This window comes from Sceloporus undulatus, chromosome 1 (genome assembly GCF_019175285.1).
Source record: "Sceloporus undulatus isolate JIND9_A2432 ecotype Alabama chromosome 1, SceUnd_v1.1, whole genome shotgun sequence".
Taxonomy (NCBI): Eukaryota; Metazoa; Chordata; class Lepidosauria; order Squamata; family Phrynosomatidae; genus Sceloporus; species Sceloporus undulatus.
Genome location: NC_056522.1, coordinates 75,768,694 through 75,791,227, shown reverse-complemented (window position 1 = coordinate 75,791,227; position 22,534 = coordinate 75,768,694). Strand labels below are relative to the sequence as shown.

General features: G+C 41.7%; 1 protein-coding gene across 4 annotated transcripts in view; it reads right to left on the bottom strand.

The window, feature by feature from the left end:
• The window catches only part of PDE10A (phosphodiesterase 10A), a 398,987-nt gene that overhangs the window by 289,152 nt on the left and 87,301 nt on the right, over positions 1-22,534 (bottom strand). The gene's annotated exons all lie outside the window — the stretch shown is intronic.

The following is a 22,534-nucleotide window of genomic DNA, read 5'->3' as shown; positions in this document are numbered from 1 at the left end:
CATCCCCAGCTCCCTGAGTCTTTCCTCACAGGACATGGTTTCCAGACCCTTCACGATTTTAGTTGCCCTCCTTTGGACACACTTCAGTTTCTCAATGTCCTTTTTGAATTGTGGTGCCCAGAACTGGACACAATATTCCAGGTGAAGCCTGACCAAAGCAGAATGTAGCAGCACTATTACTTCTCTTGATCTAGACACTATACTTTTATTGATGAGGCCTAAAATTGCATTGGCCGCATCACATTGTTGACTAAGGTTCAACTTGTGGTCTTCTTGGACACCTAGATCACTTTCACATGTAGTCTCATTCAGCCAGGTATCCCCCATCCTGTATCTGTGCATTTCATTTTTCCGCCCTAAGTGCAGTACCTTACATTTCTCCATGTTGAATTTCATCTCCATTACTAAGTCAAAGAGCCAGCATTTTCAGAGACTATTCTGTGATCATGTGGGCAGCATGATGGCACAGAACACTGTTTACCTTCCCACCAGAGTGGTACCTATTTATCTATTTGCAGCTGCATGCTTTCGAACTACTAGGTTGGCAGAAGCTGGGGCTAGTGATGGGAGCTCACCCCATCATGCGGCACCCAGGCCTCAAACAGCCCACCTGCTGATCTTGCAATCAACAGAGTCAGCTGCTAAAAAGACAAAAGACTGGGTCTTGGACTAAAATATGCCTGAGCTCTCACTAGAAACGAAGATGACTAAACTCAGACTGGCATATCTTGGACTTATCATGAGATAATGTGACTCACTTGAAAAGATTATAATGCTTGGTAAAGCTGAAGACAGAAGGAACAGAGGAAAAGTCTTGGGTTGGCTCACTCAAGAACCCACTACCCTGAGTTTGCAAAAAAGAACAAGACAGTTGATGTGCGGTCTTGGTAATCCCTCATTCATAGGGTCACCATAAGTTGATTTGAGTGACAATAACAAGCATGCTTTGAATGATACAGTTAGTCTTAAAGGAACCACAAGACTCACTCCTTCACCCCATCTCCCCTTGATTTTATTCTCATAATTCAGAGTAGTGTGAGAAACAGCAACTTCTTCTTGACAGGATTACAGAATTCTATATGGAACTCAACTCATATAAATGAAGCCAACCCAGTAATATGAGGAAATAAAGTCAGGAAAATTTTAAGCAAAAGATATAGATGAAAATCAGGTAAAGCTTTAAAGAGTTGGCTCGGGGGAGGTTTTATGTGAAATTAAGAATAGATGTTCACAAGCAACCCGCCTGAGTGACAAGCTGCTTAATTTAATTGCAAATAAAAATGAAGTTCTTTAAAACTGAAGGAGCATAAAAACTACAGTATTGTTAGTTTTAAAAGGAAAATGAGAAAGATGGTAAAGATGATGTTTGAAGTGCGTAAAGGAATAATGAGACACAAATAGCTAAATGTATTAGGGGTAACAATAAGGTTCTTAAAATATGCTACAGGCCTAAAAACCCATGGGAACAAGCAGTTCCATATGAAAACAGAAAGCATTACATAATTTAAAATTTTTTGAAAAACTAAATAAATGTGCTTGATGTAAACTTACTGAGATACAATCTTTTTCTAACCTTAAAAGAAAATGTTGTGGCTGCATCTACACTACATAGAAATTTCAAATTTCATTTATTATGGCAAATAGCCTATGATTCTATGATAATGGTTTTCTAATCATGGTTTCATATGCTCCATTCTGCTTCCCTACCAAATCTGGAAGTTCCAGTTGGGGTTGGGGGTGATTTCTTTTCCCCTTAGAGATCCTTATAGAGGCTACAGAGAATCATACAGAGAGTTTTCACCAAAGAAATCTGGGTTCAGATCTTTGACTGAATAAAATGCTCACTGGGTCTCCCAGAGTCAGTCATTCTCATTCTCTCTCTCTCTCTCTCTCTCTCTCTCATATGTGTGTGTGCCCATCACATATTTCACAGGCTTGCTGTGAGAATAAAATGGTTGGTCATACATGCTGTATTGAGGGCCTTGGAGGAATAGTGGCATGAAAGCCAATTTTGGAAACATTTTAATCATAACCCTTCCTCCTTTTTGGTTTTGTTTGTTTGTTTTTTATGAGTGTGCATGGATACTTGTGAATAGGAATGAGGGTTGTACTCTTTTGCAAAAGCAAAAGTGTTCACAAAGTAACAAGTGTGCTGTGTTAGTCTGAAATACCACTATGCAAAGGGATCTTGTAGCACTTTTCATACTGAGTGAAAGATGTTGTAGCATAAGCTTTCACAGACTTGATCTACTTCCTCAGATGCAGTTAATTGTACAACGTCTTAAACCCAGTTAATTTAAAGGTGTTGCAAGACCCCTTTACAAACTGGTATTCCAGACTAACACAACTGTGGCCCGTTCCAGACGGGCAAAAAGTACATACTAAGTACGTACTAGGGTTAGGAAACGGCTTCCTTTCTGGACACCCTAACCCCAGTATGTACCTAGTACGTACAAAATGGCGGTGCCCATTCTACATGGGCACCGCCATTGGGACGTCACAACTGCGCCACCTCCAAATGGAGCGGCATGGAAGTGATGTCCTGGTGCCGCATGAGGGCGCCTGGAGTGCCCTTTCTGCAGCGCCAGAAGGAGCTCTGAAACAGGAGCTCCTTCCAGGTTTGTTTCGCTGGGCGCAGCCTTCACATGGCTGTGCCAGCGACACAAATGAGAAAGAGGCCAAGCAGCCCCTTTCTCTTCGTCCCCGCTGCTGTCAGGTGTCCTTGGGGCATGAAGCCCCAAGGACACCCCTTTCCAGGCAGTGGGGAAGTGGCCTTTTGCCGCTTCCCCGCAGCCTGGAAAGTGGCGGATTGGGGCAGCTAAGGCCCCTATCTGGCAGGGAAAGGGGTGGGAACAGGCCACCCCAAAAGGGCAGTCTGTAAACTGCCTGTGTCTCTGAATTCTATCCCAAAGGTGACATGCATTAAGGGAAAGAAGGACATCTTTAATGTAGCCAAAGCAACCAGGGTGACAGTGTCTCGCTCCAATCTGCTCACATTTCACAAGCTGAAGCAAAATGATAATAGTAGGGATGAATGGGTATTTCTTTTTCCATTTTATCTTTTACACTGTTCATTGTTCCATTTGATTTCTCTTTCAGAAGAGTTTGAATCCCCACTTGGCCCTGGAAACTCAGAGGGTGACCTTGGATAAGTCACTCTCAGCAATAGCAACACCTCCCCTCAGCAAATCTTGCCAAACACCCCCCTGATGGATTCACTTTAGGGTCACCATAAGTCAGAAGTAACTTGGTGGTGCACAATAACAACAGCAAATGAAAGATGGGACTTTAAAATATTTTCTGAAATGGCAGCTTTTGCCACAGCAATATGATGTCCCACAACACTAACACTTCTTTTAGATACTTAGCAAAACAATGGTGTTTCAAAAAAGAAAAAAAATGCATGAGTGTCCCAATATTTAAAATGATCAGTCTTGAATATTTTAAAAGTTTTATTAACAATGAAAATTCTCTCTGAAAAGGATTAGCTGTGAACAAGCTCTATTTTTTTCCACCTCAGCTCCCATTTGGAATGCAGAATATTTGGAATATTACTGATCTACCTTTCAGAGGTGTTCTAAGAATTGTGCACTAAAGTGAAACAAACAATTCAAACAATCTGACAGACTGTAACTCCTCATATGAATGTCTCCAGGCACTGAGATCCTCAGGACAGTCTTTCTCTCTGTCCTACCCCCTTCACAGGAATGGCTGGTGGGGACAAATAATAATAATAATAATACTGTTTATTTATAGCCCGCTTTTCCAAAGAGATCAAAGCGGGTTACAACAGGGGTACTAAACAATATACAATTTACAACAGTATCTACATTATAAAATCTCAAACAAATACATCTCAAAAGATAAGGCCTTTTGGTAACTGACCCAAACCTCTAGAATTCTCTTGCCAACACAGCTAGAAAAGCTCCCTCTTTGAAGTCCTTCTATCAGCTGACAAAGACTTTTAAAATCCAACAGGCTTTTTAGAACTAAAGGTTTTCAAAGAAAAGTCTTTTGAAGATACTCTCTTACTTGTTTGTTACGTATCTTCAAGTCATTTCCAGTGTATGACAACCCTAAAGTAACCCTATTTCGGGGTTTTCTTGGCAAGATTTGTTCAGGGATTTGCCTTTGCTTTCCTCTGAGGCTGAAAGGGTGTAACTTGCCCAAGGTCACTTAGGCCCCATTCTCACTGCCCCACTTGCCCTGGGTAGATCCGGTCCAGATTCGCTAAGCCAGTACCAAATCTCCCCGGGAAAAAGTTCCCACTACCCTTTACCTTGATTGAAGCTCCCTGATGCAATTTGCCCCACTGAAGTTCACATTTCTTAAAGTTCCGCCCTAAGATGGAGCCCCCTTGTTGTCAATCAAATAAATCACTTCTGCTCTCATATTTGGTGATGTGGTATGCAGCCATTTGCCAATGGCATGGGTGCTCTTCCCCCTCCTTTTTTTTAAAAAAAAAATCTGATGGCAACATTTGCATCATCTGTCAACTTGTATTTTAAAAAATCACCTTTTCTGTGAGGGTGCACAGATGCCCTCCATTCCCAGGGACTGAGAATGGGGGGAGGGGGGAGGGAAGTAGGAGAAGGAGGGAGAGGAGGAGGGGAGGAGGGGAGGAAGCAACAGGCTACAGAGGAGGACCAGGATGATACCAAAGGGGGGGGGGAGGCCATCGGCTGCAGCTGCTGTGCAGTCCATCCTCGGCTGCCCCTTCACCCGGGAGAAAGAGGAGCAGCAGCAGCAGGAGGGCAGGGGCTCTCTGTGCTCTTCCTACCTTCCCTTGAGGGCAGTTGGCTCTGGGTGTGCACGCATGCTCAAGGGAGGTGGACTGGCTTCTGGTACTCCCTCTCTCCTTCATGGGGCTCCTTCAGCATCCACCGGAGGCTCAGGGCGTGAAGGAGGAGGGCAGGGAGCCAGGCTCAGGTAAAAGGAGCCTCACATCCCTCCCTCCTTCCCTCCCTCAGTGTGTGTGGGGGGAAAGGGAGGTGATTCTCATGGAGCATCTGCTTGGCAAGCTGCTGGGGCTCTTCAAGGGAAGGAGAAGGCCTCTTCTATGGATCTGGAAAAGAACTAGGAAAAAAATTGGGGAAAAAATTACGTTGGAAACTTCTCCTCAAGAAGCTTTCCTGTGGCGAGAAAAAGGATCTGTAAAAAACTGGTTAAGATATAAAGATTTATTAACTAAAGAAAAAAACGGACTAAGGTTTAAAACTGAGGAAGAATTCAATAAACAAAACTACAAAATTCACTGGCACTTAAGATGGCAACTAAGAGAGAGATTTAAAATGGATCAAAAAGAAAAATCCATTATCACAGAGGAAGCTCAACTTGAGAAACTATTAAAATCAGGCAATAAAGGATTAGTATCAAAGCTTTATAAATATCTTTTAAAAACGGAATTAGAAACTGAAACTATCAAGATTAATATGATAACCTGGGCCCAGAACATTGGTCATAATATTGAGTTAAAACAATGGGAGTATACATGGAATAAGAGGTTAAAATATACAAGATGCCAAGATATCAAAGAAAACTATTATAAGATGTTTTACAGGTGGTACATGACTCCTGACAAATTGGCAAAGATATATGGGACCAAAAATAAATGTTGGAAATGTCAAAAAGGGACAGGAACTTTTTATCATAGCTGGTGGACATGCTTAAGAGTAAAAAAATTCTGGCAGGAAATTCATAGGATAATACGAGATATATTTGGATTCAAAGTGAAATTTAGACCAGAAACCTATCTGTTAAATATATTAGATTTTGATTTAGAAAAGGAACATGGCAGAATTATTTTCCTTTTGATTACGGCGGCAAGATTAACGTTGGCTCGCAGATGGAAAGAGGAGAATATACCGGAGATGAACGAATGGATCACAAAGCTATACGAACTGGCAGAAATCGATAAATTATCACGCTTACTGAAAAATGAAAATCTGGATGAATTTTATAGAGACTGGAAAGATGTTTTAAGTTATTTACAACAAGGAAGAAGTGATGTGTTTGTAGAGGGTTTAAAAAACTGAATAATCTAGATAAGTAAATTATACTTTTGTTCAGCTTGTATTTCACTTGTATTTAGATATACTTTACGACTCTTCTCATAACAGCCTCTATAAATATATAAAAATTAACTGTAACATATATCTTTAAAACAACTGCCTATAAACATAACAAAATTGGGGGTATTTTTAAAAATGCAAATAAGCAATAAGTAGCTAACACACTTTGATTTTATTTTATACTATATTGTTAGCAATAAGGAAACAAAGGAATTATTGTGTAAAACTCTCAAACACAGAGTAGGAAGAATTGTGTAGTCTTAGTTTAATATTGTCATAGTGTTGTTGTAGATTTATGTTTAGAATTATAACAATAGAGTAAGGTAGTAGTAATAGACATCATTTTAGTGAAGGATAATATGTAGTCTATACTTTGACAGCTTTTTTTTTTTTTTTTTTTTTTTTTTTTTGAAATAGATATCTGAACATTTTAAAGAATTGGACTACGAAAGAAGTATGGCAAATTAATACTTTTTTATATAAGATTTGGTTACGGAAATCATTTGTACTTCAAAGAATTTTTTTTTCGTTTCTATCTTGGTGTTTTTTATGTATGTGGTGTTATATGTTATATGTTATATGTCTATATATGATTTAATAAAATTAATTTAAAAAAAATTTTAAAAAAAGGGAAGGAGAAGGAAGGAAGGAAGGAAGGAAGGAAGGAAGGAAGGGGCTTCTCTGGGATGAAGGGGCAAAGGAGGTAGTCAGGCAGAAACCCAGCCCAGAGTGGAACCTCTCCTGCTGGGAAAAGTCCCAGGCTAGTTTAAACGGAGAGTTTCATTCGCATAAGCTGTCAGCAAATATATATATATATATATTTAGAAAGCTGCTCACAAAGTGTTCCACCCAGCCACTGCCCACCCTCTGACCTTTATCCCTCCCCCTGAACTTGACCTGATCATGATCGGGGCCAAGTTCACATTTACTTGCACCAGGTTTTCTGAATAGAAACAGGAAATACCCCGCTTTCAGAAAACCCAGGCTGAGGGGGATTTGCCCCGGATCTGATGTGCAAAACTCAGATCCAGGTGTGCAAAAACTAGCGCCAGCGGGAACTTCCCACTTTTAATCCGGTTTGTGAATCGAGGTAAAAGGTAGTGTGAATGGCCTCATAGACTGCATCCACATCCACAGAAATAATCCAGTTTGACACTGCTTTACCTGCCATGGCTCAATGTTATAGAATTCTGGGACCTGTAGTTTTGAGAGACATTTAGCCTTCTCTATCAGACTACAGTTTCCAGAATTCCATAACATTGAGCCATGGCAGTTAAAGCGGTGTCAAATTGGATTATTTCTGAAGTGTGGATACAGTGTGAATACAGCCCCAGTGGATTTCCAGTGCCAAATTAAGGCCTGTTACAGACTGCCAAAATAAAGCTGCTTCAGGTCTCTTTGGAGGTATGCTGTTTAAATGATGCATGCACCCTAAGAATCCGGAAGCTGCACCAAAGCTGCCCTCCAGTGCTTAGGAATGGAATGTGGCTTTGGCACGACCTCCAGACTCTTAAGACCCATGCATCATTTAAATAGCATACCTCCAAAGAGACCCGAAGCAGCTTTATTTTGGCAGTCTGTAACAGGCCTAAGATTCAAATCTTGGACTCCAGTCATAGTCCAACACTTCACTTGAACTGCTTTTAACTGGCTGGTATTCTTTTAAAGATGTATGTTTAAAATTGTTTTAAAATTGTGAATTATTTATTTCATTCTAATGTTGATCTTTCTATGTTTTTAACTATATTGTGCTTGTTTTAAATTGTAAGCCACCTTGAATTTCACTTTTAGGGGAAAGGCAGGGTATAAATCAAGTTAACAACAACAATATTTCTGCCCTAAGTATTATTTTGTTTGTGTGCTTCGTTTGTATCCTAACTTTAATCAAATGGCACTTGCATTATTAATTATGCCTAACCCAGTCAATGCATATAGAAACAAGATAATAACACCTAGTAAAGTAATAAGCATTCTAATACTGTAAGTATTACCTTCAATTTTTTATAATCATTCCTGACTGAGTAATTTACAAGAAACCTTTCCCTCTTTATTTTGGTTATTTTAGTTGACAAGTCGATTTATGGAGTGAAAGAGAGAGCATTAACATGGTATATTCCAAAGAAAAGTCTTTTTCTGGCTTGCTTCATGTCCACCTTAATTATGCAGCTATGCAACTTCTGTGGCAGCAGAAAGTCCTCCAGTCTGAGGCACCAGGTCAGCCAAAACAAACACAAGGGCAGGAAGAATTAAGGAAAATCAAGATAAGACGGCCATAAACATTTTGTCCTCAAAGCACCCACTTCATCCAATGCAATCAGACGAGCCACTCGGCTGGCCTTGTTGACGCAATTGCTGACACTTTCCAGGTTTTTGAGATACAGATAACACAGTGAACGTTAAATCAGCTGCTCAAAATGGTTTACATTACTTCCTTAAATTGATTTACTATCACGTATGGGACACTGTCAGCACCAAAACATTTACTTCTGCTGTGCTCTGACATTCATGTCTGCAGAGAACTTTGAAACGTTTCTCTCTCTCTCTCTCCTTCTCTCTCTGGATTTCAATACTCAGCCAGCATGGAGATTGTGAAAATGGTAGTAAAACCCCCCCACAACTTTTCCAAATGTAGTTTCTTAGCCCTATCTCTTTATGGGGTAAGCACAGCTGGCTCAGTGTACAGTGGTACCTCGGGTTACGAAATTAATTCGTTCCGCGGCTAATTTCGTAACCCGAAAAACCTTCGTAACCTGAATTGCCATAGGCGCTAATGGAAAAAAAGCCGCGGCTCCGCCGCGGCTCCATTGAAAATAGCGCCGAGGTTTTTTTCGTAACCCGAAAAAACCTTCGTAAGCCGAAACAATAAATCCCTATGGGATTTTTTCGTATCCCGAAAAATTCGTAAGCTGGGTAATTCGTATCCCGGGGTACCACTGTAGTATTAAACTGGTGGGAACTAACACTGTTCAAACATAAGCACTGGCAATGTCAGGGAACCAAAAAAGATGACTTCATAGAATATTTTTATTTTTGCTCCCTTCACTTTTAAAGACCTTTGTAATTTTGGATCAAAAATTGAATGGATCTCTGTATATGTGTGTGTGGGCATGCCATGCACTCAAGACTACTGTATGTATATTGGCATATGTGAAAGAACTGCAGGTGATCATCAGGAAGGATGTTCAAGTCCCTGAATGGCACAAGGATACAAGTTCTTGTATTGAAATATTATATCTTTTATTGTTCACATAGATGAAACAATGGCTTCAGAATGATTATCAACATGCCAAAATGGCATCTCCCTCCAAGTTTATTAAGTACAGGAGAGAGGGTGAAAGCCCTGGAAAAAGACAGTTTTTCACACAGAATGTTCACCTTTTGATTCTACAGACTCAGGAGACAAAGAACTGGGTTCCCTCTGGATCTGACGCAAGCAGCCCAACAAGGCCATTTGAACTAAGGCTTGTTTTACTGGTCATAGGCTCATCTAGCAGCAGTGACTAGATCAGGGAGGCTAACCACCATGTTACATTTCCCACAATCCCATGAGACACCTACATCACTAGATTTTGTATTCCAGAGCGTAACATGGCATGCTAGGGAGCGTCTGATACTGCTGTCAGATAAGTTCCACAGGAATGGGAGAAATGCTGATTGGAGGACAGTGACAGCTAGACTACTAGAATCCTAACCAAATGGGCAGCATCTTTACGTGCGAGGGGTGGCGCTTCCTGATGCGCCTTGCCCCTCGCATGTGATGAGGGCATAAAAATGGCGGTGCCCTATACACATGGGCACCACCATTTTGATGTGATGGACACCTAGCGCCGTCTTGGTGCCTTCATGATGATGCAAGTGCGCCATTGGCGCCTTGCGGCATCATAATGGCACTGCAGAGAGAAGCCGCTTTTTGTGGCTTCTTTTTGTTGCGCGAGGGAGCCACACGGTTTGTCCGCTGTGGCTCCTTCACGCAACAAATGAGGGTGGGAGACCGCCCTTTTGGGCGGTCTATATCCCACCCTAGATCCATTCCTAATCTATCTGCAGTTAGAAAGCTGATGGCACCAGATCAGTCACTGCTTTCATCTTCCTACTTGCTCTGCTGCCCATTAAAGTTATTTCCAAAGGACTAGACAATTAAGGATGGATCCTGGGGAAAATGTCTAGATGTGGGACAAAGGTGACAGGGTTACCTTGTGTCAAACAGGAGCCATGATGAGTCAGCAACTGAGCTGTGCTGAGTCACAGGAAGTGACATCATCAGTGGCTGAAAAGTGCAAAGTCACACTGCAAGGGGAAATTGTAAATATGTAACACAGCAAGAAGAGGCTGGACAAAGTGCCTGTGCATGGCACATGTATATAATGGGAGGAGCCTCATTGTACAGTGTGGGTTTGTTGGTGTGTGGTGTTATGCAAGAAGCTTTGTTTGTGAGAACAAGATTGTACACAGTGGAATCAGAAGTAAAGTACCTCCATGAGACATATCTGCTTGTTGTCTCATTTGCCAACAAGGGATTCTTGGAGATGTCTGATCCACAGGGTCACCATGAGTCAGAACCGACTCGAAGGCAACTAACAACAGACCTCAATAGTACAGTGGACCCTTGCCTTACGCGGGGATCCGTTCCAGACCCCCCCCGCGTAAGGCGAATTCCACCTTTGCTCGTACGTGGCGGCGCGGCGGCACAGGAGCGTGCAGGGCGCCATGGGCATGCACCCCATTCATTTGAATGGGACGCACTGCCCCTTGCACCCCGTGCGCTCCCCACGGCTTGAGCACGTATGCTCAAGTCCGCGTAAAGTGCGCCCACATATAACACGGGTGCACTGTACATGTGACAATATATATTATTGGATTGAAGAGGTATTTGAAAATACTGTAGGCAAGCTTTTAGATTATATCTTCTTTGGACCTGTTATGTTGCTTGGCACCACTGGGGTGAGTCATTCCTTCTGAGGTCAGAAATGAACCCAGCATCAATCACATGGCTGGGTACTTCTTTGTGACCTCAGAGGGAGCAACTCATTCTAATGTCAGGCAACACAGTGAAATGTATGTATAGTAAGCCAAGTGGCATCACTATGGAGTACTCTGGGTTTTCCTGCAAACTCCAGAGCAAAAGGTGAGTTATTTTAAACTGATTTAAGACTGATATGATATGGATTTGAATTTTCAATCATAAATTCATTCTGCAGAATGTATGTGCATAATTTTGCATTTTTGTGTTTATACACAAAAATTAAATTAAATTTACTTTCATATGCATCTTATAAAATTTGTATGCATCTTTTCTTAACATGTGCATTTTGTATACAGTGGTCCCTTCCCTTATGTGGGGGATCCATTCCAGATACACACACACATGCATAAGGGAAATTCTGTGGATGCTCAAGCCCCATTAAAAATAATGGGGCTTGTGCTGCAGCATGGCGTGGTGTAAGCACGCCCTAGGTGCGTAAGCATGTGACATGGGTGCACTGTACTTCTTTCCCTAAAGCCCACATCTCTTTTATACTACATTTTCAACACAATGTTTGAACTGAGATGTGCATCACAACACTGAGAGAAATACAGACTGCAAAGGATTTCTGTGTTCTTATACCAGGAAAAGAGAATTAGCTCAGTTTAGTTGAAAATGAGGTCCAAATGAATTTTTCCAGCATCTTACCAACTAACAGAGAAATCAGAAGTAAGGCATTATCTGAATAGACTAAAATAAGAAAGGACCAAGAAGAGGCATTTCAGTTTGCTTGGTAGGGCCTTCCCTGCCAATTATACTTTTGAAAGCACTTTCCTTTATTCCAGAACATTCTATATATTGAACACACTCACACAGACACAAAACAAAAACAGAGACTCTTATTCCAGACCAGGATTTGACAAGACCAACAATAGCTCTGCTCTAGTCTTTTTTGAAATTTGGCAGTCTTATAATTTATGAAGGGCTTAAACCTTTCCCAGTATTGAAAGACAAAGGAAAGTGAAAATGTAAATCTGTATCAGCTGTAGTGACTTGCATGCTCCTGAGAAAAAGAGCATCAGTAAAAATAGTTCATGTCACAAAAGAAACCCAGTCAGTACTCTATGGTGGGATACATACCTCCATTTTCTAGTGTGGCGGCGGCGGCAGTAGGATTAGGAAGCCCACACCATTCACACGCTCCCTAACCCTAGTACGTACTAGGCTAACCCTAGTACGTACTGGGAGCAAAAAAAGGCGGTGCCCTGTCTATATGGGTGCCGCCATTTTGATGTGACAGATGCCTAGCATCTGCACATCCTGGTGCATATGTGACGCCGCAAGTGTGCCATTGGTGCATTGCGGAGTCACAAATGCGTCGCAAGAAGAACCCGCTTTTTGCGGGTTCTTTTTGTTCCGCGACGGAGCCACGTGGTTTGGCCGCTGCAGCTCCCTCGCGGAGCAAACCAGGGTGGTGGGAAACCACCCTTTTTGGGCGGTCTGTCCCACTCATATTAACTGGGCTCTTAAGTGTGTGTGTGTGTGTGTGTGTGTGTACCTTCTAGCTGCCTATCGACTTATGGTATTCCCATGGATTTCACTGAATTTTGTTAGACAATAAATACTCAGAGGTAGTTTTGCCAGTGCCTTCCTCTGAAACATAATCTACAGCATTTGGTATTTGTTGTTGGACTCCCATTGAAATATTAACCAGCACTAACTTTGCTTAGCTTCCAAGGTTCTAATGTCTTTACAGTATTTAGGCAGCTTTTTTCCCACTCAAAACACTGTTACTCCTGCCCCTGGTCGCAACTGACTTCATTTTCTACAATCCTTGTGATTTATTCTGTAGGGGAATGGATAAACAGTTTTCTTGCCAAGTCATAGTGTGTGAGCTTCAGCAGTGGCTATGATAGCAGAATATGTGCAAGGGTAAGAATTACAATAAACGTTCCCAGCTGTAACATGAGATGGAATACTCAGGATGAAGTGGCATCATTTGAAGGAACATTTACATGCTGTGGAAACGATGCCCAGCATTTGGATAGAGCAGAAAGGCAAGTTCAGTGTCACACCTTCTCTAACATCAAAGAACATTAACCCAAAGCACTTGGTGCTTAAACTCGAAAAGATTCCACAGCAGCGCAGATTTATACTAAGATGGGAGGTCAAAAACAAGGACCAGGCTACATCATGGCATTGCCATGATGCTTCTCCCAATGGGGTTTTGTTGAAGTTTTAAAAATGAAATATCAGCTTGAGAACCTATGGCTTTAATTGCAACTGTGCCATGTAATGGTGCTTAACCAAGTGCAATGAAGTTTCCTGAGGCTGTAACAAGCAACATTTTAGCTTTGCCTGGATACGTGCTAGGGTTGCCCAAGGGTGGCGGCACCGCACGCCCTGCAACACTAGCACGTCACGGCGGTGTGATAATGGGGCCGCCCTGTATACACGGGCACCACCATTATGATGTCACGGCCGTGCCGCAGCCAAATAGCACAGCATGGGCGTGACGTCCCCGCAACGCTGCAGGGTGCTTGGGGCGCCCTTTCAGCGTTGCAGGAAGGAGCTCCGAAACAGAGCTCATTTTTGCCATATGCATCGCTGGCGCGGCCTTTACACAGCCAAGCCAGTGATGCAAAAGAGAAAGGGACTGAGCGCAGCCCCTTTCTCCCCTTCCCCGCAGCTGTCGGGGTATCCTTGGGGCATGAAGCCCCAAGGACACCCCTTTCCAGGCTGTGGGGAAGCGGCATTTTGCTGCTTCCCCCAGTCCTGGAGAAGTGGCGGATTGGGGCCTCTGGGGCTGCCGCTGCGGATGCCCAGGCCCCAATCCGGAGGGGAAAGGAGAGGTGCAGGCCGCCTCAAAGGGGCGGTCTGTATCCCACCAAAGATACTTTTATAAAGTCTTTCAACTGCGAGATACCAAGTGGGAACAAAGTTACTTGGCTGGTGCAAGGTGCAATGTTTTCTAGTTACTTCTTCTAGTTACTTTTAAAGGGCTTTTTAAAGAAGCATTCTGACTTTTTTTTCAAGTTCTATACATTCGCTTATCAATCTGAACATCAATCGTTTTTAAAAGAATAATTATAAGTAACAAAAAAGTTTCAAGAAATGCAATGGGTATCACACATTACTTTTCAAACCACTGTTACTAGCAATTACTTTGCAAGCGCTATAACAACTAATGGGAATGAATTACAGGTAAAATACAATTTTCCAGGCTCGGGGCAGTGGGGGGGGGGGGAGACTAACAATTTGTTGCCTTTTCATGACACCCCAAATCCATTGCTGGAGGCAGCTGCTGCTCTCCACCTAGTGGTAGGGCAAACTCAAGTCTCATTAGAAAAGCATTGTGAGTGTTTTTTTCTTATTGATGGGACAGGATTTGTCCTGGAGCACTGCTGAGCTGTAGCCATTGTCCTTGATAGTATAACCTATAACAAAATGAATGATAGCCTTATCAGCTGCCAACTGCTCATGCAAGACATTTTTGTCTTGACATTTCATCCAATTGCTGGAATGCATTCTGGCTTTTCTGGCTCGCTGTGTCAGGGTACATTAAATAGGATGTTCCAGATGAACATTTAGAAGTACGTCTTTCTTTTCCCGGGATCTCATGTGTGACCTGAACAATTGCCCAGTCAGCAAAATAAAATCCAAGGGAAAGCATTGTCCCCTAACTGTTGCGTGAGACTGAAATTTCAAACTGCAAAATAGCTGTGGGTGGATCTTGCCTCTTTTCTCAGAACTGTAAATTTCCATGGCCTGGCAAGATGGGTCAAGCCCTAATTATGACACCAATGCCAAGGCACAGGTTTACTTGAACCATATCATACAGCCAATTATTTAGAGATTACATTCTATCACCATTTAAGATTACCTTTTCCATTTTCTCAAAGCATGCTTGCCATCATGGCCTGAGCAACATACCAGCCACAAGGTGCTGGCAATTTTATTCCAAATCTAAAACTGCAATTCACTGTTATGACAGAAAAATGTTGTTTAAAATACTATTTAACTGAGAAATATGCCTTGTCAAAACATTTGTATATAACTTTGCCACTCTACTTCAAGGGCACCATTTGTCTTCCTTTCCATTTAGTATGAATTTCTATTTGAAACACAAAAGTACAAATACAATTCGTTGTTCCAGCTTTACAGCTAACCTTTCTATGGCATGCAGACCTCCAATAAGTATCCCCAGTCACAACTAATGCCTTGTTACTCCTTTGCCATGGTTTGGTTGAAAACGTACCATATAAAATGCATGCAATTGCTGTACATTCTTACCGAAAATGTGTTGTATAGATTTGATTGAACCATTTGCAGTTACTTTTTTATGCTTTTCAAGTGCATGTTTTCAATTGTTTAATACTGTGAACAGTTTCATTCTATTTTAATTTTGACTTTCGTATGTGTTCCTTGCCTAAGAAAACCCTAAGGAATTCATGATGATGCCCTAAGCCAACAGGCTTACACTAACATAGATTTCAAACTAAATCTCCACTCTGCAAATCTCAAACTTGTGTTCTGTCTTAGGTCCACAAAATCAAGGAACTAGGTACATCAGGCTTCAAAGCAACCATTTGTCATCTCAAGAGTTTTACTCTGCTGACGGTCCAGACCAGGTCTATATAGGTAGGTTCTCTCAGGAAAATGGGAAGCTGTGAGTGAAATATTTCCCAATGGCTTTTGCCTTCTCATGTAACAACTTGAATTTCTTCTTGGTCCTCTGCTTGGTTACTATGTGGACAATAGACCTGACCTCACTGTAGAAAACCTGCTGTTTCTGAAGTCTTCCCCAACCCATCGAAAACCTGGAGTTTGTTTGTGAGGGGAAGAGGTCCTCCTCCCAGGTTGCAAGGTCCTCCAGCCCAGGTTGCCATATATGCCTTAAATTGCCCCAGATCTCAACTCTTCCTTTTTTGTGCCCCTGAACCATGGGTAGATGGCCACTCTGTTTCTCCTCATTAACTTGATTCCAGGCTATATGGTTTGGTAACAGGAGATTTGAAAGGCCATCAAACAGATGGCTCTTTCCTTCAAGTTAGGCGTCCCTTTCTCAAATATTTTGCCTTGAAGGAACCCTTGAAAGAATTGTTAAGTCTCAATAAATATGGAAACAAAATAATAACACTTAGTAAAGTAATAAGCATTTTAATACAGCAAATATTACTTTCAATTTCTTAAAATCATTCCTGACTGAGTAATTTACAAGAAATATTTCCCTCCTTATTTTGGTTATTTTAGGCACGGTACATACCGCCAACAAGCAACATACTGGAGCCGATTCTAGGGTTAGGGACTGCGCAGCATATCAGTGGCGGCGCCCTGTGTAGACAGGCACCGCCATTGTTACGTAAGCGCCATGCGGTGTCCATGCGTTGCCACATGGCGCTTACATACCAAGTGTGCCAGTGTTTTTCTGGATTCTTTTACCTTCGTAGGAAAGGTCTTTTATTTTACAAAATCATGATGTTTCATGGGACCCTTAGCAACCCATCTGATACACTAGGTTCCCAGGAACTCTGGTTGAGAAAGCCACATTTAGGAAGTCAGCTGACATGGCTGCAGGGAGTATAAATACCCTCACAGGGACCCTGTGGTAACCTGACCATGCCTTGGGGGGAATATGAGGAGAGAAAGGGAAGAGGCTGGAGGATAAAGGCAAAGAGAGCAGGAACTGTTGTGACCAGTAGGACTTGACAAAGGCTGTGTATCCAGATGTACACGTCAACATTTCACAGTAGAAAAAGGGAACATGTGTGGTCAACATGACAAATGTTAATACAAGAAAGAACTCACATGGTAAGAAAGTCTGCAGCAGTTTGTTTTTGCATGATCCCACTGGGAAGGGCAGATTCTGCCCTCTCTTCTACCTCTTGCTAAGTTAATTGAGTGCAGACTGCATTTTCACTTTGAACTCAGTTTGCAGCACTGAAATGAGCTAAAGACAAAAGAGGAAAATGAGAAGAGGAACTGGGATGTTTTAAAAGCATTTGAAAAAGTGAGATGATAGCAAGTAAGGGTATATGAGGCTCCCCTTTCCAGCACTTTCTCCAGTTCAGTCTTCATTGCCTGTTAGGTTGAAAGAGCCATGAGAAAGAGGTGACCTTGCTCTGTCAGCAGTCAGGGTAGGTGCTTTGGTTCCTTGCCCACTTATTGGCTGCTCAGCCTGCAGTGCAGCAGCAGGGAAACTAAAAGAAGGGGTATATTTCCTGCCTCCTGTACTCCATCACCTGTGGCAAACTCCTCACACAGCCCCATTATGCAAGCATTCACACCCCACAGATTTCTTCAACAGGTATAGATGTTAAAAGTCTTTGGCGGGGAGAGGGATATGATGATGGTGAGTCACACAGCTGCAACTTTCTTGAGATGTCAAAGGTGCTATTTAAGATGGTCTTAGTGCAGGTAGAGGGCACCCCACTTTGTTGGCCATGAGGTGGCTGGGGACACAAAAAGTAGAAGCAAAGCAATCAAATTTCCTTGTCCATGACTAGAAACAAGAAGACTTTTATACTGGGAGAAAGTAATTTTAAATGAAACTTGGGTGGGGTACACACTACCAGAAATAGGCACCTCCCTGGCGCCTCTCTTTGCTCCGCAGGAGCCCCACAGCAACCAAAGTGGCTCCTCTTTGCAGCGTTGCTGCGACACCACAAAGCTTGAGAGACGTTGCGATGATGTCACAGCTGTGACATCACCATTACACGCTGCATCTGGTGGGCGCATCGCAGCTGCGGTGCCCACGTCACGTGCTAGGGCTGCCAAGCATGTGGGCGCTCCGCCCACCAGGCAACCCTTGCACGTGACAAGGGCACCGCAAAGGCCCATCTGTTCCGGGCCATAGCACCACTTAATTTGTCCTGTTTTTAAAGGAAAAATGGAATGGAGGGGAGTATTTCTCTTCTTCTTTCTCAACTGACCAATCATAGCAAAGTGAGAAATCATTGTAGTTAAAAAGTGCAGGTCTGACCAATGCTTTTTCCTCCTTCGGCATATTTCAATTTATTCTGAGCTGTCAAATGAGCAGAAACCATGAGTGGTTAATAGACAAAAGGGAAATTGTATGCTAACAAATCTGCCAAAAGCCCAAGGGTAGACCAGATCATCCAAACTATCAGTTCATCTAATAAAAATAAATGCCCATTTTCCATTTCATATCTTATTTCATTTTTTGCTCTAAGTGCAGTATGTTACATTTAGGACAAAAAATGAAATGCACAGATATAGGATGGGGGACAGCTGGCTGAACAAAGACTATGTGTGAAAGGGATCTAGGAGTTCTAGTTGACCACAAGTTGAACATGAGTCAACAGTATGATGTAGCAACTAAAAAGGCCAATGCAATTCTAGGCTGTATCAATAGAGGTATAGTGTCCAGATCAAGGGAAGTAACAGTGCCACTCTATTCTGCTTTGGTCAGGGCTCACCTAGAATACTGTATCCAGTCCTGGGCATCACAATTTAAAAAGGGTGTTGAGAAGCTGGAGCATGTCCAGAGCAGGGCAACCAAAATGGTGAAGGGTCTAGAAACCATGCCTTATGAGAAGAGACTTATGGAGCTGGATATGTTTTATCTGGAGAAGAGAAGGTTATGAGGTGATATGATAGCCCTGTTTAAATATTTGAAGGGATGTCATATTGAGGAGGAAGCAAGCTTGTTTTCTGCTGCTCCAGAGAATAGGACCCAGAACAATGGATGCAAGCTCCAAGAAAAAAGATTCCACCTCAACATTAGGAGGAACGTTCTAACAGTAAGGGCTGTTATATTTTCCTATTTATCTTGCCTTTGAAGGCTGGACTACCTCCCGGGGAAGGATGCTTCCACGTGGCAACTGTCCTTGCACTTGTCATGGCTCATGGAACTACAGATCTTCAGAAACATCCCAAATCCTGCACAAACATTATCTTTCAGGGATGTAGCAACTCTTCACATGTCAAGCTGTGTTAGATGTTGCAACTACTGTAATGAATGTTACAGGGGTAGCCATGTTAGACATAAGACAAAGCAAAATAATATCAGCATCCCAAATCTTTCACCCGGGAAACTAAAAGGTACAAAATACACCATCCTAGCCTTTGAAGCTTCATACATTTCTTCATCATGTAAAGATAGTAAAATAGCAATGGAGTGCTAGGAGAGAAAATGACAACATTGTGACCACAGGGTCTAAATTTTTGATGTTATTTTGTGTGTGTGTGTGTGTGTGTGTGTGTGTGTGTGTATGCATAATGAGGCTATAACCATGATGCTTAGGTGAGTGGGGAAAGGGGGAACAGAACAGTGAATAAAGTTTGGCTTTTCCATTTGTAGTTACAAATATATATACAGTGGTACCTCGGGTTACGAAATTAATTCGTTCCGCGGCTAATTTCGTAACCCGAAAAACCTTCGTAACCTGAATTGCCATAGGCGCTAATGGAAAAAAAGCCGCGGCTCTGCCGCGGCTCCATTGAAAATAGCGCCGAGGTTTTTTCGTAACCCGAAAAAACCTTCGTAAGCCGAAACAATAAATCCCTATGGGATTTTTTCGTATCCCGAAAAATTCGTAAGCTGGGTAATTCGTATCCCGGGGTACCACTGTATATATCTCAAACACACACAAACACAGAAAGAGAGAGATGAACTATATTTGCATCTATCTGGCATGAAGCCACAGGCCCCTATTGCAGAAAAGTACATTTGTATTTTGTATCCTAAGATATTTTATATTCTAAGGTATGGAGATAATTTTAGATGATGGTACAGGCAAAGTGTATCAAATGAGGATGAATCAGTTGTTTGGGGGGGGTTAACACTCAGAAAAATGGTAATGAGTTCACTATAAGCCTCAAGCAATGAGAAAAAAGTAAGAAATTGATTAGTCAGATCAAACTGGCCAGAATGAGAAGCACTTCCATACTATTCAGTTTGGAAAGGGACACAATAAGAAATACATCCCATTCCTGAGCATTGTTTTCTCAAACAGGCACTGAGAGGGCCTTCTTGATGCTCCTCCTAGTCTTTGGAGATCCCTCTGCAGAGAGGTGAGGATGGCCCTGTCCTTGCTTTCCTTTCCATCCATAGGTCAAAACATTTTCATGCCATCAGACTTTTAGAAACTGACTGGGCTGAGTTTTAATGCTGTGCAATGCTGTTTTCAGTGGTGTCACTAGGTTTGGTGTCAGTATCACCTGGTGTGGTAACTCATGGTATCATGCCCCTCACTGACCTCCTCCATACCATACCATACAGAATCCTTAGGATTTTTTTTTTGTACTAATGTTACTCATAAATTGTAACAAATATTACCATTACAGTTAATGATATATAGGATCATTAACTGTAATGGTAATATTTGTGACATGAACAGCTAGCAAAATTAAAATTATACCTTTAAAATGCAGTTATCATAAACACAGCCTAAATGTGGTTAAAGTGAAAGCTTGGTAAAGTGTGTTTTTTAAAGAAAAATTTAAAAGAATTTTTTTTAGAAAATTAAGAAAACTTGGAGCCTTTCCTTTCTCCTCCCAATGAACCTCATCCCACTCATACCATCTCTCCAGTGTTTTAAAGGGGCACAGGCAAATGCCACAGCCTGTTTCTGTCAAAAGACAAGTGTTTGGGGAGCAGTGGTGTCACCCCTCCTTAGGGTATCACCTGGTACATTCATTACCCCCTCCCCCCGCCACACCCTCTAGTGATGCCACTGGTTGTTTTTAAGGTTTGTATACAGGCTTTTAATGAACTTCAGTGTTTAAATGTTTTAACTTTATAAACTGTTTAATCAGTTTTTAAATAACTGTTATATTTATATTTTTACTAATAACTTGCTATAGCTTTTAATTTGTGTTCTTTTAAAATATGTTGCTGGCACACTCTCCAGAACTTTAGAAAGTAGGAGAGACATGTTACCCTAATTAGCACAAAGTGAGGGATCCAGGGAAGGTTTCTTTAATAAAGGGCACACAACAGCTTGGCTAAAACAGTCTGTAAAGATACCGTGTAAGAAGAAACAGTTCACCAAGTGAAGGCAAAAGCAAAGGCAAAAGGACTGGATCAATAAAGAAGGAAAAAGGTCTGTTGAGCAAAATTAATTCTAAATTACTAATAATTACTAATAATATCCTAATATAAACAAAACAGAAAAATGAAAACATGAGGAAAAAACATATTAATAATGTGTTTTTATCAAGGTTGGCCAAATTTAAGTCCATTTGTAGATTTCATCTGTACATCATTCTTTCAAATACTGCAAGTGTTGTTAGGTCTTCTATCCAATGTCCACTGAATCACAGAAAAAAAACTTATCTTTCCAATATCAAAGTATCAGCAATTAAAAGGATATGAAAAACTCACTTCGCCTGGCCCTTGGTTAAATTCCAAGATTCAGGTAAATAATTTAAAAAACATGCACATTTCTAAATGTTAAAGAGCTTTCCAGCACTAAGTTTATCCATCTAATTATTTCTACCCAGAATGAGGCAACTACAGGGCAGCTACAAAACATCTCTTAAGGAGGCATTAGGGGCATTACACTTCTAACAGTTTGCTGATTTAGATAACCCTTTCTTTAACAGATGCTGTGGTGACTACTATATCTGAATTAACTATTCCATTTTTGTTGTCAACCTCACATGTTGTATTTATTTAATGATAAAAACATCTACAGTATATGTATATATCATTGGTACAGATACTTTGTCAGTCTCAAATAATGTTTCTAATATTAAGGGAACCACAGAAGCATTTAGGGCTGCAGGGCCAAATCTGGACAGTAGCAAATGTAAATATTGTAACAACTGTAAATATTGCCATTTTGCTAATAGACTTAAGTTAAACTGCACCTGCAGCATTGAGAAGGGCAGAAACTCAAATTCCCTACCAAGTATTTGATTTAAGGTAATAATCTCATTATCTGCCTACATCTTCTATAAAAATGTTTTCTTACCAATCTTCAAATCCAGATTCTCCCATAAGGGAAATTTATCATGTGTGTATAGAGAAAACTGTAGTTGACAAGACAATAAATGCCACACTATTCTAAAATTGATATTGTCGGCAAAGTATTGTCTCTTTTCAAATAAAATGAGAGCCTAGTACAATCCAGTGCCAGCCCTCACACCTCCTTTTCTGGCAAATTGCACAAAGTGAAACAAGCAAATAAACACTGGTTTGCTTTGGGTGGCTTCTTTTGCTGCTACACACATACACAATCAGTTGGCAAACTCAGCAAGGGACTGCAGCAGGAAAAAAATCAATGGCGGAGTACAGACCGTCAAAAAGAGGCGCCTCCTTAGCGCCTCTCTCTGCTGCGCAGGAGCGCCGCAGCATACAAACTGCGCGGCACTGCTGTGCAGCAAAGAAGGAGGTCTCAAAGGTGGCTCCTGTTTGCAGTGCCGCAAAGCGCCAAAGACAGCGTGGTTACATCACAGCTGCGCAGCACTGTTCAGAGGTGGCACAACTGCAATGTAATCACTGCGTGTGCCATATGTATGGTGCTGCACAACT